This window comes from Stegodyphus dumicola, chromosome 3, assembly GCF_044657685.1.
Source record: "Stegodyphus dumicola isolate Sdum_Otavi_A_Nest chromosome 3, ASM4465768v1".
NCBI classification, from domain to species: Eukaryota; Metazoa; Arthropoda; class Arachnida; order Araneae; family Eresidae; genus Stegodyphus; species Stegodyphus dumicola.
The window spans coordinates 118341243-118356873 of record NC_140770.1 but is presented as its reverse complement, the minus strand read 5'-3'; the positions used below and the strand labels follow the sequence as shown (position 1 = coordinate 118356873).

The following is a 15631-nucleotide window of genomic DNA, read 5'->3' as shown; positions in this document are numbered from 1 at the left end:
AGTAACATAAAATTTTACTTATCTTTGTGATATTCGGACATCCTTTTCTGGCCCCAGTCTTTAAAGGTATTGCAGATAGTTGTGTGATTTATCCTCCTTCTTGTACGGGCTCGCCCTTCAGTGCTTTCCTCTGGAAGCTACCTTTTTTCACCAGTTCGGCCACCCTTGAATACCTTCTTTTTCTCCTCTGCTTGTGGTCTTGGCCGTTTGATGGCAGCTGGTCTTGGCGGAACCGGGAAACTTCTTTTGTGTTCCTGCTTGGACCTTCTAGCTGGCCGTTCAAATTTTCCTTGTAACTTTTCCTCCACCGCTGATGGCCCTTCCGCAGTTTGGCTACATTTACTGCGGAGAGTCCTGTCGGATGAGTCGATCTTCCGTTTTAGAGCCGGGTTATAGTTGCCGTCATTTCTCCTGGTTCTCTTCACATACGTCGTCCTTCTCCCTCCTTCATTCTGGGGCTGTTCGTGAACTCTCTTTTCTGGACGGTGGAACGGCTTCTTTTTCTTGCTACCTTCAATTTTTCCGCGGGGCAATTTTCTTTTCACTTGCTCCTGCCTCTTATTGGCTTGCCCTTGTACTTGTCGTTTTTCCACCTCTGGAGCTTGTGCCTGCGGTGTCTGCCGTGCCGGATCCTTCAAAAGATCTGAAAATATTTGCATTTTATTACGATCGAAGTAGGGCTTGATTTGATCAATGTTTGCGGAACAGGTTTCACCATTTCTGGCTTTTAACACTACTACAGCGTGAGTTATTTTTTCTATAACATATGGTCCTTCAAATCGTGGAAAAAATTTGGCAGTTTTATCTTCTGGTGCTGAAGAAAGTGAAGGCTTAATTTTTAAAACTTCATCCCCTACTTTATAAGTTACTCCCCGTCGTTTCAAATCATAATAGAGCTTCTGTTTTCTTTGTGCTACTTCCGTATTCTTCTTTGCTTCCTTAATTAGTTTTTCTATATCACCCATTTTAAATTCTGGGGCTCTTTGTTGCACATAAAATAATTTATCTAACGGTGTTATAATCTTTCTGCCTAGAAATAACTCAGCAGGAGTTTTGCCCGTTGTATGATGTTTTGCGGTCCTAAGGGCGAAAGCAAATTCATTGACATAGTTATCCCAGCTTTTATGAAAATTTTTAACATAACTACGGATAATTTTCACTATATTTCTAATGACCCGTTCCGCTATATTTGATTGCGGCCGATACGGGACCATTTTTAAATGACGTATGCCCAGTTTTTGGCACATGTCTTCAAATATATTACTTACAAATTGAGGACCATTATCCGATATAACTTTTAGGGGCGCCCCGTATTTTAAAATATATTTATTTAAAATAGAATCAGTAACTAATTTCGCGGAGGCTCGTTTTAAGGGAACAATTTCGGTCCATTTACTAAAATGATCAACCATAACAAGGAGATAGCGACTTTTATTTAACTGACTTTTTGGGAAAGGGCCCAATAAATCGATGCCAATTATTTGATTTGGAAATTCGGATTTAATACTATTTAGAAACCCGGCCGGGCGGAAATTAATATAATTAACTGCTTGACATGTTGGGCAGGACTGGACATACGCCCTTGTTAACTTTTGCAGTTCAGGAAAGTAGACTGCCTCGCGTACGCGTTGGATAGTTTTTCGAATACCAGCATGAGAAGCTAAAGGGCTGTCATGGAGCTCCTGCAGGATATTTAATCTAAGACTAGCTGGGATAACAGGTCGAAATTCGTTGTTGGAATTCGTAGTTTTTGTATAAAATAATAGACCATCTGTTAGTTCGTAATGGGCTGCCCTATTTCTTATCGCCACAATATCTTGGTGGCTAAAATTTTCAGGATCCTTCAAATACTCATAAATGCTTCCAAACTCAGGATCCTTACCCAGTTCAGTTATTACGGTTTCTCGGGAATTTATTGTACATGCTGTGAGCATTGCCACCTTTACGGTATTCCCTTGTTCATCTATTTTAATTCTTGATAGGGCATCTGCTACGATATTTTCCTTTCCGGGGGTATGCTTGATTACCAGATTATATTCTTGCAGCTTGAGTGCCCATCTTATTAACCTTGGGGATCAATTTTTTCCTGAGTACAATCTAGTACCCGCCGCATGATCAGAGTACACTGTTATCGGCGCCTTTCCAAAATAGACTCGGAACTTTTGCACTGCTAACAGAACTGCAAGTGCCTCTCTCTCGGTCGCGGAATAGTTTCTTTGTGTTTGATTTAAAGTTCGGCTAAAAAATGCCACGGGCTGCTGATTTTGCGAAAGTACCGCTCCTACCCCATAATCCGAAGCATCCGCTGAAATTTCTAAATTCTCATCCTTTTCAGGAAATTTCAACACAGGGGCTTGCGTTAATGCTTGTTTTAATTTTTCGAAAGCACTATTGGCTTCGGCCGTCCACAAGAATCTTGCCTTTTTCCTTTTTAATTTTAACAATGGCTCAGCGATAGCCGCAAAATCTTTTATAAAGGACCTATAATATGAACAAAGTCCTAGAAAAGAAGAGAGCTTCTTTGCCGTGTTTGGAGTCGGATACTTTTGTACAGCGATTATTTTTGATTCCTCTGTCTCGATCCCTTTTTGAGATATTTTGTAACCTAAATATTTTAATTCAGGGGCTGCAAATTTGCACTTTTCGACATTAACTTTTAGACCGGCCTCATTTAATAAAGAAAACACCTGTCTTAAATCCTGTACATGTTGGTCGAGATTATCACTAGTAATAATGATATCGTCTAAATAGATAAATGTGGACTTTCCAAGAACAGGTCTTAACACAATGTCCATGCATCGCTGAAATGGCCCCTGAAAGGCCAAACGGCATACGCAAAAATGCATAAGTGCCAGACTTGGTTATAAAAGCAGTCTTAGGCACGTCCTCAGGCCTCACCCCTATTTGAAAATAACCAGTCGTTAAGTCTAAAGTCGTCATAAATTTGGTTGATTTTATGTTCCTTAAAATTTCTTCTATAATCGGTAACGGATATACCGGATATTTAGTTATGGAGTTTAATTTACGGTAATCAATAGCGAATCTCCATCTTTTTGGATGCGTCAAAGGATAGTCATTATTTTTCTTACATAAAACCACCGGGCTAGCATAACTACTTGAGATGGGCGTTATGATCTTTTTACGTAGCATATCGGTAATATGCCATTCTATAATTTTTTCCTTATTCTTATCATACCGGTATGGTTTTTGACGAACTGGCATTGCATCTCCGGTGTCAATACTATGGTTAGTAACCTGAGTAAATCCTGGAATATCACTAAATAACGAAGCAAATTCACTTAACCACTTGTCGGATTCTTCCTTGCTCGTCATTAGGGAGGTGGTCAAGTTTTAACATCGGCGGTTCAGCGTTTTCTGTACGAACTGGTTTCATTGTCAGCTTAAGGGACGCTTCATTAAAATCCAGCGTAGCTTGTGCTTCTGAAAGAAAATCTATTCCTAAAATTAAATGTGCTTGCAGATTCTTTACTATAAAAAACATCACCTTTACTTGTTCGTCCTTGATACGGATATACAAAGGTACTTTACCTACGCACTTACATTTTTCTCCTTGCGCCGCTAACACTGTCGTATTATCCGCATTATATATGCGGTATTTGCGAAAATACTTCCTAAAAAAAAACTTCTGCCACACAGGAACACTGCGCGCCGGTATCCAGGAGCGCGGTGGCTGGGATATTATTCACCAAGACTTCTATCTTCGGAAGAGTGAAATTTTTCACCATTACTGTATTTAACTTGTAGGAAGAGGGGTTTTCGTGGCCTTCGGATTTCCGCACCCTCTCGTCAGCAGAAATCCGTTTTAGTTTAAATTATTTTTCCTTTCCGTGCTTTCCTTCTTTTTCCACTGGCCTTGAGACTTTTTTCCTGGGTTGCTATTGAACTGTCGACGTTCGGCGGCTGTTTTTGAATGCTCGGGTTTCCTTGCCCACTGATTCGCTTTTTCTCCGTAGCCATGTGCTTGAGTTTGCTGTAGTCTTGGCGTACCAAATTGGTTTCGCTGTTGATACTGGCGTCTTCTTTCGACGTCCTCCGTTCTTCTACTTTCAAACTGGATTGCTAGCTCAAATAACTTTTCCAGTGTAGTCGGATTTCTTAATTCAATAAAGTCTTGCACTTGGGGCAGTAACCTCGGCAAAATCACTTGAATTATTTCAGGATCCGGACGGTTTCCATACAAGAGTTTGAAAACGTGAATTTTTCTTAAAATAAAGCTCGAGAGGTTTTCGATTCTTTGTTGATATATACTGAAAAGTTCCGTTTCTAATTTCGCACGATCCCTTACAACAGGGAAGGCTTTTAGTAGGGCAGTCTTGAAATTTTCGTAAGTATAGGTGGGACTTCCTGCTTGACCCAAGAGACTTCTGCCAATACATTTGAACCAGTTAAGCGCTTGGCCCCCCAAACCGCTGGTAGCTAAGGTAACTTTTTGAAACTCGTGCACGGGGTAGAGCATGAAGTGGTCATCCAATTTTTCCAAAAAACTGGTTACCGGTGAGTTTCCCTTAAATGTTGCTTCTGGTTTCATCGAAGCGCGCATGGTCTGGACGATGTAACCAAATCCTTCCAGGGCGGCAGCTGGCATTTCTGGATTCTGAGCCGTTTCTACAGGCAGCACAGGTTCTTCTTGAAACTCGGCCATGGTTATTCTTCTTCCTCGGGCGCCACTATCAGGGTCAATGTTCCTTCTTACCTTCTTCGGGAACATACAAGGACCTGACTCGGAACAGAGAGCTTACTAAAGCTATGTTCACTAATTGTGGTAAGTAGACAGGATACACATGAAGGGTATACAAAACCCTTTATTTTTCTCTATATACAATAACTTCCGTACTTCGGACAACACTGACCCGCTACTTGCGGTCTAACGTAAAAGTATAAAAATAAAACTAAACTCTAATTTAACTTTAAACTAATAAACGTGGAAGATTGGCCTTATATTAACAGGAAGGCGTATGTAGTACAGATAACTGAGAACACTACAATACGTTTTAAATTTATCAAGAGGATTAAAACCTCTGGCCTGGAAATCAAACAGCAAATGCGTCACTTCTGAAGTAAGCGGCCTGCTTTGATTCAACTGCTTCCTCTCTCTCGCTTGGCAAAAAGCCACAACTTAAATACTTGGCGTTCGCCAGACAAACTTTGCATAAAAACCTTAACGCTTATAATTCTGGCCGGAAGTAGAAAATAAGAAGTGATAGTAAAGATTTAAAATAAAATAAACGTTAGTAAAACTTAAGATCCTTACAACACTCCTGTCATTAATACCATTCATACCATTAACATCCAAAACATTAACTGCTATGATTTTGAAAACTTATATACCTCACTTCCTCTAGAAGAAATCTATACCAGTCTACATGAGCTACCAATACTTTTCCCTAATATACTCAATATCATGACTCTTGACAAATGGAAAACCTACCTAAAATGCACACTTTTTCATAACTACATCAAGTTTCAAAATCAACTTTTTAAACAAGTCAGAGGATTGCCAATGGGCTTACATTCCAGCACCTCGATCTGTAATATCTTTTTATTTGTCAAAGAATTTAACTTCCAAAAAAATCTACAACCACAAGAGTTAAATTACTACAAACACACCTACAGATATATTGATGACCTTATTACAATTAATAATTTTGGTAAAATTGAAAACTCCGACATTTATCCGAATTGTCTTAAACTTAATAAAACTAATAATTCGCAAAATAGCATAGACTTTCTAGATCTTCAAATCATTAACTACAAAAAAATTTTACTTTTTGTCAAAACAAGAAACGTCAATTTCAATACTAACAAATTAATAAATTGGAACTCCAAAATGTCCAAAAAAGTAATTAACAATACTATAATTAATCAAATACAACGAATTAAAACTATATGCACAGATAAAATAGATTTACAACGCGAAATTTTGATCCTTATCAAAATTCTCAAAAATAATCTAATTCCCTTTCAATTTATCAACCATTGCCTTAAAAGAGCAGGCGTTAAATACTCACTCTAAATCATTTAACTGATAGGGATATGATAATTTATTCCTAAACCTGAGAAGGCTGTTAAGTTGGATGACTGTCAGTTGAAAGATTTGTATATAGTGTAATTACTCAATTGTATATATTGTAAAAAGCTAATTGTCTTCAGACATATACTGTGACTATACTGTTACTAAAAAAATGGGCCTATTTCCTGCCTTTAGACTGTCTATTAGCTCTTGGACAGCGAAAAAACCTTTTCCTTTCTTACATTCTTAATCATTGCGACACGACAATTAGCCAGAAATTAATCTCCATTCACTAGTATTTTCAAAAAATCTTAACAGACGGTCTTTCTCAGATAAGAACTCTGCAAAATACATCCCTCAAGAATTCCAAGTCCCACCCACTACCATAAATTACTTCACCCAAGACTTACCGACTGATATTATTCAAAGCCCCTACTGCCGCTAAGAATTTTCGGACACCCTACACTTCTGAGTCAGACACGAAGAGAACACTTTGCCAACTCCCCCACTAGAAAGAATGTAAGTTACTTAATACCTTTCTGGCCTTTATATCTTCATGTACATTCACTGATCTTATTTATATTATATTATTTTTATATTTTCTTTGATTTGTTTTTACAAAGTTTGCATTATATATCTTTTTTATAATCTTCTATGTTTATTTCAACTTTACTTTGAATTCGATTTCATAATGACAATTTCCAATGTTTAATTTCTACAAATAATATAGTACTCAAATGCGTAACGATGAAAGTGTCGGGGACGGTTACTCGAGTTTTACAGGATTTCTCTACAGTAATTGATTTTTACTCCAAATTGAATTGACTAAAATGCTTCATAAATAAGTTCTTTGAGTATCAGCATTAGTTCATAATTCCTACTATTCGCGGAAATATTTGACCTGACTAGAATTACCGGTTTGGCTTTAACTTATAACTCGAGTAAAGATGAAACACTTTCGTCTTTACGTATTTTTATCAATTATTGTTCATTGAACGGGAGTTGGTTTGTTCCCCTTGAAAAGTCAACTAATTTCCGATCAATGACAATGATTACATGTTTTAATTTTTCCTTTTACAATTGAAATATTATTCTTCGTGATGATTTAACTCCAGTCCCCGTTAAAACATTATTAACATTTTGCTTTCAAATTACTTCAAAACATCTTTCAAAATATAACTTACCAGTATGGATGCACACTTTTAAAATAATTCTACTTTAATTAAACTTAGGAGACAATATGATCAGTTAATCAATACTGTTTAGGAAATAAATTATTATTAACTAACTTTGCAGCAATTGCGCAAGTAATAATAACTTGTATTCGCACTAAATGGATTTAATGATCATACAACATTTGATATGCTAAATAGCAGCTATTAGCGCTATTTATCTCTTACCTAATGTACCCACTTTATATATTATCTCCATCCTTTTTAAGTTTTAAAGTTCTTATACAAAAACTTTACTGTATTGAAGGTTAGCAACCTCCTTACTTTTATATCTTGCTAGTTTAAATCATATTGAAATCACTAAATGTCATTCCACTAGATGACAAACTTGAAAATTTAACGCCATGCCTGCTACAGATAAACCCAAAAAACAATTTCTATGAAAAACATTTAACTGTATTTACATGATTACATGCGGTACTTGACATATTAAATATATAGGACAGACTAAAAGCAATCTTAACTTTCGAATCAATAACCATAGAGCTCAAATCAAAAAATTCAACGCACAAAAAAATAGCATTAAAATAAGTACACCATCACAACTTAATACAGCAGAATTAGAACACTTTAAACACCATGACTTCAACTCTATTCAACTTCAGATACTAGATATAATACCCAATCACAAAACACGAATTTTTCAGAAATCTCTCTATATACTAAAACAACGTTCACTTTATCCTTATGGACTTAACACTTATATACATAGTCATAGGGATACTTCTAAGAAGTCTATTTTCAGCCAACTGAAACTCTACAGCATCAAAACGCAGAGAGGAAAAAGAGGAAGCAAAATAAAAAATAATGCGAGATTTTTATCCACTTTGGATACACTTGCATTGAAAAAACAATTGAAATATTTTTTTGACTCAGACTGCTTTCCCACAAAACTTCTCAACTGGTTACACTCCTGTACTAATAAATTCCTTATCAAACTAAAAAAATTCATTCAAGAAAGCTACGACGACATACAAATCATTAAAGACATGATTCTTGATTTTATTCTTTTCAGACTCTCTAATAGTCTCACTCAACGCAAAATTTATTTTAAAGTCAATTTTCTGCATCCGCAGTTTGACAATATTCATTTCTCAAGAATCATCAGAGATTGTAAAGATTACTTCCCCGCAGTTGACACAATACCAATGATTGCATTTAAATATCAAAGGACCATAAGCAACTTGCTTTCTAACCACCATGAAATAGATGAAACTGCAGAATGACATTGTAAGATACCAATTTACAGCAATTACGTAGATTCTCATCACCAGCACATAATTACTGGCAACCTGAATATCATACAAAACCATCAACTAAAAACACTAATGAGTTATGGTACAAAATTTAGACCAGTCAGAAACATGACTACAAATTACTGTTACAAGACTTTCGAAAACAACATCAACGAATTTATAGTTAAAGCAAGCTATCAACTGAATTTACCCATAGATACCTTCTTAAAATGGAAGGCTAAAATTCTTCAACGCATATCCACAAAAATCAGTCACCTCAAATTTAAAAGTACACAGAATTGGTCGCTACTTACATCAGATATTAATAAATTAAAACAGCTTTTTACTATTACAAAAATAGATAAAGCAACTAATAACTTTAGCATAATATACTAAGAAATCTGCTTTCACTTAAAAGAAATAGGAGAATTGCAGAAATTCGCGCATAAGCAACTCTATTAATTCGCGTTGTGGAAAAAAAAAAAAAAATGTTTCTAGAAAAATTGAGCTCACTACAGGCGAATCAAGATCCTAGCTTAATTGATTTCTCAGCCGTACATTCTTGCAAATACTACCATTCGATGACTTTTTCTGACTAACTAACCAGCATGGTATCTTACATTTTTCACAGAAAACCTTATCCTTCAATAATCGACAATCCATCAAAAATTCTCTGAAAAGTTCATACTCTATTGTTAATTCATACATAAAATATCTGTTTCCAAAATTTTACTCTTGTTTGAAAACTCTCACCTTAAATTTTCCTTTATTATCTCCTGATACTTAATTACAACATCACTAACAGCAGTTTTAGAGCAAGCAATAACTAAACGCAAAAATATCACCTCAAGTAACCAAAAAAATATATACAAAATAGTATTCATGGTATCTGAGCGTTAAACAATCGCCAATAACAGTGTTACGAATTATGTATTTAGATATTAATTTTAGTAGAATTCTAATTTAAAATGTTGTATTTCCTCCTGCAACGCAGCGTGTGACAAATTTTAAGAGAAATCTATACCGGAAAAGTAAGAATACAGGGCACGTGCATTAAACTTTGAGTAAACGGATATGTCGTAATTTGTATTGAAATTGAATAAATGTAACTGACTACTAAATTAGCTGTAACCGTAATTCCATCCTCTTCTTTACATTGTGTTCGGCGAATAGTATGGGTTACCAGATCATATCCTTTATCACCGCTCTTGGCGATATTTTTTTTGTTTAAAATTCCGGGTGGGCTATACTAAAGCTGTGCCAAATTTTTTATGTGTATATTGTATGTTGTTGACAACAAAGTCTGCTTGGCGAGATTTACGTCAGTGAAACGGAAAGTACCTCAGAAACTAAACATAATGATTAAGTAAATAAATCGGAAATTTTTTTTTAAGGAATGAGATAAGAGCATGAAAATTAAAATGTATTTTTGAAAAAATATATAATAGTTCCTGAGAAGGAATTACAGGCATCTTAAAAGTTTCATATTTAATTGCAAAAAATTTAAAACCTCATACAATTGGAGAATCGCTCATTCTTCCTTCAGCAATTAAAATGACATCATTTATGCATGCAGAAAAATATAGTAATGATTTAAAAACAATAGCATTATAAAAAGATACCGTTTCTCACCAAATTTCTGTAATATCACACACTATCGAATACAAAATCCAGTCTTTACTATAAAACTTGATGAAACTACCGACATTATAAAAATGTCTCAATTCATCGTTTATCTGAGATACGTTTTTGAAGGCGACGCAGTAGAATATTTTTTATGTTGTAATATTTGGAAAGGAAAAGCAACTGGAGAGAAAATATTTGAAATTCTTAACAGACATTTTGAAACGAATAATCTTACCTCTACACAGTTGTGTCGCAGTTTGTACTAATGATGCTGCAGCATTAACAGGTAATTATAAAGGACTAAGAGGGTTAATAATGAAAATTGCTCCCCATATAATATTCCATCACTGTATGACACATAGAAAAGCTCTTGTTGCAAATTGATGAAGAATTGCGCAAGATATTGCAGGGTTATTACTGCAATTAATTACATTAAAAGGCAAGATCCTAAACAGCTGTCTCTTTTTAATACAATGTAATTAGATAAGTTCTGTATATGATACTATATTACCAAAGGCAGTTGGCTTTCACACAGAAAAATAGCGAGACATATTTTCGATTTGAGAAATGCAGTTTACATATTTTTGGAAGAAAAGAATATATCAGCAAGTTCATTCATTAATAATGATTAATTAGAAAAACTCAGTTACATAGTAGACATTTTCTAAAAACCTAAGCATTTTAATACTCAGCTTTTAAAACTAAGCTTTAAAAGCTTTTAAAACTAAGCTTTAAAAGCTTTTAAAACTAAGCTAATACTTTGGAAAGGAGAATTGAACAAAAACAACAGAAACATGGTTTTCAGAATTTACTAAAGAAAATAATACAGGTTTCTTGTTTACAACAACCTATGATAAAACTGACAGAAAATTTTTTGAAAAATTTCCAAATAAGGAATTAGGTTGGATCTGTGACCCATTTTGCCTTTGGTATTTTCAATCCCAATGTATCTCTAAATGAAAAAGAACAATTAATTGATATTTTAAGTGACAGAATACTGTGTGTTCAAGTTAAGTCTGTAACTTGCCAAAAATTTTAGTTATCTATTGGAAACGAATATGCCGATTTAAAAAGAATGAAAGTAAATTATTACGTTTCTTATATAAAATTGTACAACAAACCTTTAGCTTATATTTAAAACTTCTAAAATGCTTATGTTACATTTTTCTGTTATATAAGCAATGAAAGTGGATTTCTCACTGAAATAGAAATAATTTTTCTATTGAATTAACATGGGGAACTTTTTTATTGAAATATATTTTCCTCTGTGACATTAGTTGCATCTACTACAAACTAAAGATTAAAGAACTGTTATTAAAACATTTCGAATTCGTCGTCATATTGATCTCTGAAGCACTAGATTAGTGAGTTTTTATTACATTATTGACAAATATAGTTTTTAAACAATCAAAAATTTTCAGCGGAGATAATTATTTGTCAAATATGAATGTGTTTTCAAAGCAGAAATAAATAATAAGTAATAAAAAGAAAATTAAGTTCACATTTCTAACAAAATAATTTAATCTTTACAATACAATATATTTTAAATGATAACGCAAAATACAATGTGAAAGGTTATGCGAAGATTATGATAGTACCTAGAGTATTCAGCATTTCGTATAATCCTATAACCAGACAATAGTAATATTAAAATAAATTTTACCCGAATGAAGTTTCCTTATTACAGAAACAGTCAAATTATGCAATTACATAAACGAATGCACTTTCAGACAATATAATTAATACTGTTTACAAGTGCAAGCCAAAGTTCTGTTTATGCTACTTCTCGCCCTTCAGCGCATACTCAAGAATTACCATCCAGGCGAAACTAGTCGATTTGTCCATGATGTCAAAAATTCGAAAAGTGGGGTAGGGTTTGGAAATACGCTGGAGGGCCAGGTTTCTTGCGTAATGATTCTATTGATACGTTCATATAACCTATGCGTTTGATTTTGAATACTTCCTTACTTTCTTCTGATTTTCGTATATGTATTAAGAAAAGCGGCATTGGTTTATTTTCTTTTCTGTTTCTTAATAGTCTAATAAAGTTAACCTTGGATCCTTTGTCAAGAAGTTCTTGAGTGATGGTTTGGGGATCTGTGGTGATTGGTAAGCCTCTTATTATGACTTTTAAAACTTTATCTTCGGGCAATAAGTAGGTGTGGGCTTTAAGCTTTGTTTCTTCAACTATTTTGCGAATGAATCGATGTCAGTCAGAGTCTGCAAGCTGTATTTCAAGGCGGCGTCCTTTTAAGGTGGCAATTATATCTTTTCCGGTTTGCTTGTTTAAGTTTTTTAAGAATTCATCCACTTTTGGTACATCATCTACGACAATAATGGGCACTTTATCAATTCTGCTTGTTTTTCGGCTGGAGTTTGGTTTTCTATTTGCGGGAATGGTGTCACTTTTGTTTGGTTGGTCTTTTGGGGTGGTAATGAGCTGAGTGGAGGATTCATATTCGTTGTCCAAATGCATGTCGTCTATTTGGTTCTCTAATTTTTTATATCGATTGCTGGTTTTGAGGGAAGGCTCCTCATCGGAGTCAGAATCCGTTTGTCTATGGCGCAATTTTCTTTTTCTTTGTTCTTTGAAACCACTAGTGGATTGAAGTATGTCGCAGAAGTTTTTAATCTCTTCAAATTGTTTAGCGAGCTTTTCGCTAGAGGTTTGTAATTCGTTTATTTTTGCATTGGCCATCTCGTTTTCCTGCATACGCAGTTGATTAATGGCTTTTACAAGGAGAAAGTTTAGTTCTTTTTTATCACTATTGGACATAATCACATTTGGGTCGTTACGGATATCTTGGATATCTTCCACCAAGGATCTGGTAGTTTCCACGTCATTGGATAAAGTAATTTTATGACTTAATATTTAGAGAAGTTGAGTTCATCATTGAGATGTCTCATGTGAGGATTTTCTGAGTTTGGAGGTGAATTTTCCATGTTTGTGTTATTATTAGTTACAGTTATGTTTGTTGTTTCATAGTGATTAATAATGTGAGGCAAATAGGTTGGAAAAAAGGTCTAACTAGAGGCCGTACCCGAAGGTACCCATCAGCACGGTGAATAAAGAAAATCAGAAGAAAGAATAAAATACGACCTGTTTTATCCAGCGAAGGGTGCAGCAGTGGAGTTAAGGCGACGCTTCTGTGAGGCGAAAGCCAAAGAAAAAACAACCCAGAGCCCATGATGCGAGGTCGATGAACTCGGTATAATAGCGGGAGGGGCAGCAACGCAAGGAAACGGAGAGCGAAACGATAAGACGTCTAACGAGTAATAGCGAGCATGTGAGGAGCGTCTTCCTCCTCTGCAGCAACCAAATAATATTCTGGTTATTGACTTAAAATAAAGCAAGCAGTGGGAGACGCAAATGTCATTTTTTCGTGAGATTGCTCCGAATATTAAGAGCAGCGGCCCCTACCTAAAACTGCTCGTTCAAACCGAACTTGAGTTCCAGGAGGTTACCCGCTGGATGAAAAAGGCTAACATCCAGTATAATGCATTAGATCTACAGAAGGACCGGCTGATCAAAATCGTCATTAGAGGCCTCCCGGTTGAAACTAAAATCGAGGACATCAGGGATGAAGTGATGAGTGCATTGATGCGTTTGGCCAAGGCCAGCTAAATAGAACAAAAAACGGAATTCGTTTTTGTCGAGAGACAGAAAGACTCATAGCTGAATGCAAAACGTAACATTTGTTTATATTTATTTTTGAGTTGAAACGTGGTTGAGAGTCGTAGAATAATTTTGAATGAAATTTTTGTGCTAATGAAGCATAAAAATTAAATGGTAATTTACATATTTTATCCTTTGCTTAGAATTATCTAGTATTTACAAGATTTTTTTTTTTCTGTCTACTGTTCAACAGTTAAATTACATAACCAATAAAATGTATCTGCGCAGCATGATTTCTCTGTATAACTCATTAAAGAAAATACATAGAAATATAGAGAACGTGGAACTCAATCCAGGTTTACTTCGAGAATAAGATATTTCTATACAATGAAAACATGTTTTGGTGAATCTTTACATTATGGTAACTTGGCGAAAATTTGGCAACCAACCCAGCTACAGCAACCTGCTAGTTTTGTTTTCACAAAGTAAAGGCATGTTTTTTTTTTTTTTTTTTTTTTTTTTTTACTCAACATTTTTTCCAACAATCTGCTAGCCAAATTATGCTTATACTAGAACTTTTATGGAACAAATGTGCTTAATCATGATGAAGATTAGGTAAGAAATTGGGAGAAAGTGCAGAATCGCAAACTGCTTGCAGCGTTTTTAAGAATTGCACATACACGGTATCCATGTACATGTCGACCTATTTTCACTTAAAAAAAAATCCCAGAATTGCACAAAAATGGTATTGCGCACACTCTTGACTTTATCTATGTACACATCGACCTATTTTTCACTTAGAAAGTCAAAGAAAATTGACAAAAATCCAATTCTTCTTACTCTTGTAAAAAGCACCAAACAAATAAGTGGGTGATTCTGCACTTTAGCAGCAAAATTGTTTCTAAGTGCTTATTAGCTAAAATCACGATCGGAAATTTCCGGAAAATGTCACATTACATGTCTCATGATCTCTCATTTCTCTGAGACAAAATAATCTGTGATTCAAACTGTGTACTTCTCAGATTATTGCTAAAGTTCTAGCTAGTAACCTTTATCACCTTACCAAAATGTCGCCAAACTACCTGTTACCATATTCTAAAGATTAGCCCATGTTTTTAATGCATAGAGCACTTTAAATTTATAAGGATAACACTTTAATTGATGACAGTTTATCTATTATAAAACAAAATTTCTAATAGTTTAATTGCTGGTTAAGGGATTTGGAACATTTCCTCAGCACGTACACAGATATCAGTATCACAGTTTATACTTCATCTTTCAAAAAATGTGGTATATTCCTTATAGGTCTCAGATTCGCATAGCGTAAAGGATGAAAATTTATAAATTTATTCTTATGTGATAATAATTCAGTCATAAGTGTTAATGGTGTGCTGTGTTCACTGTCTTACTGGAAATAATACAACTCATAGCCCTAGGTCTGCAGATCTTATCTATTTAGTGCAGGTATGAATTCATATTTAATATTCAATTTCATATAATATACTCATATTTACTTTAATAAAAGAAAAATTATCTTTTTTACCCTTCTAAAATCTGAAATCTTGAAGACGTGCTCTTTTATTATCAGATTCAGAAATTCATGTATGTATGGATATATGTATTCATGTGTGCATGCATATATATGTATGTGTGTGTGTGCACTCCCATATATGTGTATATAGGCACATGCATACATTTCTAAATCCAGTCCTGATAACAGAGGAGTACCTTTTAGACTGCTATTACTCATCCGTTTGTTTCGGAAGAACAAGTTTTCTGTTTTGTCACAACAGCCAATCACCACAGATCACTTCGGCGTTAACATATAAAGGGGAAATTGGTTCTTCATTACAAATAAGCTGATAGCTGATTGGTTGAAAACGAACAACTT

General features: G+C 34.7%; 1 protein-coding gene across 4 annotated transcripts in view; it reads left to right on the top strand.

Annotated features, from left to right (window-relative positions):
• Positions 1-13759: 13759 nt before the first annotated feature.
• LOC118205149 (threonylcarbamoyladenosine tRNA methylthiotransferase) overlaps positions 13760-15631 on the top strand; it is a 73936-nt gene continuing 72064 nt past the window's right edge. For 3 of the 4 annotated variants that reach the window (XM_085813228.1, XM_085813227.1, XM_035377437.2), the window contains exon 1: positions 13760-13914. The gene's annotated coding sequence lies outside the window, so the exon portion shown is untranslated. Of the gene's footprint in view, positions 13915-15054; positions 15205-15631 lie in introns of those variants that run through there. The other variant, XM_035377438.2, reaches the window with a different exon arrangement.